The following is a 3,960-nucleotide window of genomic DNA, read 5'->3' as shown; positions in this document are numbered from 1 at the left end:
GCATCACCTCCCCACATAAAGCCTTCCAAAGGCTTCTTACTGCATTTAGAGTAAAATTCATAACCAACTCTTGACCCTGGACTGCACAGACCTGAGAGAAATGTCATGTCTCTCTATCCAGCCTCATCTTGCACTGAGTCCCACTGAAGTGTGTTTGTGGTTCCTCAAAGCACAAGCTATTTCTTGCCCCAGAGCCTTGGCACTTGGTGCTTCCCTAGGTGTTTGAATGTCTGTGTCTTCCTTCAGATTTCAATTTACATATGACTTACTCAGAGAGATTGATGCGTGCCAACTATAGTAGTCTAGCCAGACCTCCCTTGCTTTTCGTTCTGTCATTTCATCCTAAAACTTGCCACAATCTATGACCGTCTTCCTGGTTTATTTATTAACATATTTCTCTCCCTCCCATCATATACATTTAGAATTAATTTCCAGGAGAGTAAAGATTTTATTACCTTAGTCACTATTGTCTCCTGTATGTAGAACATACTTTACACATAGTAAGTACTCAATAAATAGTAGTCGAATAGGTGAATGAACATGTTACTATGAGGTTTCAGAAAACAATAGGCTTTGAAAATACGGTAGGGATATAGAAAAAGTAGAAAGGCATAAAAGTGAAATGCTTAAGACAAACTTCATTTTATGTTTTGCTTAATTATTGACCCTGTATACCTTTATCAAACCAAGATGGGATAAAAGCTTTGTATATATATATCTTTGCAGTTGCCACATTGCTGAAAAATTCATTTCATAGCTCTCTTTCTCTAAATATAGCATGTTTTAATATACTATTAATGATAGCAGAACATGTCTACAGAACTTACTATGGGCCCAACACTCATATAAGGGCTATATATGAATTAAATTATATAGCTTCACAATAAAACTAGAGATAGGGAGTATTATTTTCCCATTTTACAGATGAGAAAACTGAGGCATAAAAGTTTCAAGAATTACCCAAGATCATATAAATTAGAAACAGTATAGCTGAGATTTGAACTCAGGGATTCTGGCTCCAGAATCTATGCTCTTTGCCCCTATGATGTACTAATACTTGGTTCTTTGATTAGACATATTTGAAGAACTGTGAGAAATATTTATTTGCTATCTTTCAGGTACATAGCATCTTCTTTCTAATTCATTTCTGTAGGTCTAACCAGTTATTTGAATTCCCAAACCATTTCTTAATATCTGTGGATTTGAAATTCTTTTCTTAAGAATGATAACTTTTAGATGTTCTTTAATTGGGACAATTAGAACAACACGTCTTTGATTGCATGCTCTCTCATGTTTCCTGCTGACTGTCAACACCAAACAGCTAGTATCAGTGAATCACTCATGAAGATAGCAGGCTCAAAGAGACAGATTATTTCATTATAAACTAAATATTTTGTTTTTCTGGAGCTATTTGCCATATTTTTGTCCTCCCATCTGATTTTTTAAAAAATATATAGATCTATTGAATGAAATTGTTGATAAATAGAGAAAACTGCTAACATCAGAAATGCTTCTTATCCTAAGATAAAATCCCTACACAGGGAAAAATAAAGTGAGGTTTAGACCAAAATGCTGAATTCAAGCAGAAAAATGCTGATAGAATAACCATGTCTTTTCTTTTGTTTTTATCATTGAAAATGGCTCGATGTAGAAACTGGTTATTTTCTTACAGAGCTACTCAGTAATTATTCATATTAGATATACTTCAAATTTGGCAATTCTTCTATAAGGTAAACCACAGAGTCTTTGATCATACATCTGTAATCTCATTGTGGAAAATCCTGCTTATGGCATCCAATCAGACTCTGCCACACATTCATTGTGTGATCTTGGACAAATTACTTAGTATTCTGTTGTAATTATTCAGTGTCCTCAGTTCTAAGATGAGATAACAATGGCTACTTGACAGTGCTGGTGTGAGGAGTGTGATAATGTAGATGCAAGTACAGAACACAATGGCAGGCACATCTGAGATGGCAGCTCTCATGACTGTTCCCATAGGTGTCTTCCTCTTCTCTACATCCACAGAGAAATACACTTATGGGTTCTTGAGTACTGGTGTGCGCTCCTTCATTGGTTATGTAATGACATTAAACCTTATTCCAATCAAGAACTCAGCATTGCTAAGATAGCCTCAAGATTTTTACCTGAGCCCTGATTTTGCAGAAAAGTATAAAAATGCTCATTTCCCCATGGGTTACAAAATAATAAGGTTTTTTTCCCCCTTTGTTATCCTTTCAGTTAGTTATTTCAGCATATCACAGCATTAAAATGCTTCTATAGAAAAGGTCACTCTCTCTCCGATCAAAACATTTCTTTGCTGTTCTGTTCCCAGAGGTGCACGTGGGAACAACAATCAATAAGAGAAGCTCGTAGAACATTTTGACTTACCTTTGAAGAATAGCCATTAGGTCAACATATTTTGTCATGGTTTTACAACCAATAATTTCTCTCATAATGGCATTTCCTAATCTCTGGGTAAAAATAACTACAGTTGCAATAATAGGGGTCCATCAGGATTCTTAAGATCTTTTTCAGAATTTTGACTTTAACATTTCCTTTCCATTTTGGCATTTTTTTTGATGTAACGAAAACAATTGCTGATGTTTCCGACTAAAGGGATAAAACATTTTCCACTATGACATCAGCTACAAAATAAGAATTGCTAATCCATATTTCTTTTCCCATATTTTAAACTTTTTAATGTTTATACATGTCAACTACACATATAAGAAATGGAGATACATTCATTATTACAATTCTTCATGACTTTGAATAACTCTTTTCTCCCAGGTTCAAAAAATAATAAATGGGAATTTATTACTGTAGGATTGTTATTATGAATACTTCCTCAGTCTGTGAGTCTGTATGCAAAGCTCTATGAAATCTTTTAGGAGGAAGAAGGACCTGCTACTGAGATACCAAATGGGAATATGCACAATTGCATTTGCTATGTTAAGCATGACCATTTTAGAGAGTTTCTAGAAACTTTATCAAGTAAATGTGACCCTTAGAAATTCATTCATGAGCTATGATATATGTGAAAAAGACCTATAAATAACATTAGCAAATTTAAAGCAAGGCTTGCAGATAAACTCTGAAATAGTGTGTTTGTATCCTAATCATATCTACTTGTGTATCTCTCTATTGTCAGGTGTTCAGATATTATCTGTCAGGATGAAGTTTATGTATATGTAGTTTGGTTTGAAGTCCACTGACCTTTTGTTTTAGGTAATATTTTTTTTAATGGAATTTTTTATCATATGATATTTTATATACACAAAAGAATAGATGTAGATCCTGAGACATAGTAATAGAATAATCACTAGCACACCCACTACTCAATTGAAGACCATGAAAATTACTAATACTGTAATTTCTACTTAGGTACTCCTCCTCGCACCTACACCAACTCCTAGAGGTAAATACTATCTTAGATTTTGTTTTTGCATAATTTTGAGCTTTATATCCTATTTATTTATTTATTCTTTTTTTTTTTTTGGCAAGGCAATCCTTGGTTGACCTCACAGTTTGCAAGGACCTTGTCAGCTTACAATCCCTTATTTTATTTTTTATGGCTACAGCACCTGGTCTTCCTAGGTGGTCTCCCATCCAAGTGCTAACCAGGCCCGACTCTGCTTAGCTTCCGGGATCAGATGGGATCAAGCTCGTTCAGAGTGGCATGGCTGTAGACTATATACTATTTAATTTTTAATATTGTTATTGCATGAAGGTACTATTTATTCAGTTTCACTGCTTTGTAATAATCCATTGTGTGAAAATACTATGATTTATTTATTTGCTCTCCTCTTAGACCCTTAGAGTGCTTTCGGTTTTTGTCATTACAAACAGTACTGCTAAGATACTTGTATAGTTCTTTGTGTGCAAATAGGCAACAATGTTTCTGTGGTATATACCCAGAAATGAAATTGGGTATACACCTGAGACGTGCAGAGTTTG

The 3,960-nt window shown here is 34.5% G+C and overlaps 1 pseudogene; it reads right to left on the bottom strand.

Annotated features, from left to right (window-relative positions):
* Nucleotides 1-3,575: 3,575 nt before the first annotated feature.
* On the bottom strand, nucleotides 3,576-3,694 carry LOC120591074 (uncharacterized; annotated as a pseudogene).
* Between the last annotated feature and the right edge of the window lie 266 nt (nucleotides 3,695-3,960).

The sequence above is a fragment of the Pteropus medius genome, unplaced genomic scaffold (assembly GCF_902729225.1).
Source record: "Pteropus medius unplaced genomic scaffold, Ma_sr-lr_union100, whole genome shotgun sequence".
NCBI lineage: Eukaryota > Metazoa > Chordata > Mammalia > Chiroptera > Pteropodidae > Pteropus > Pteropus medius.
Note: the sequence above shows the minus strand (reverse complement) of the source record. Positions and strands in the feature narration are given on the sequence as shown.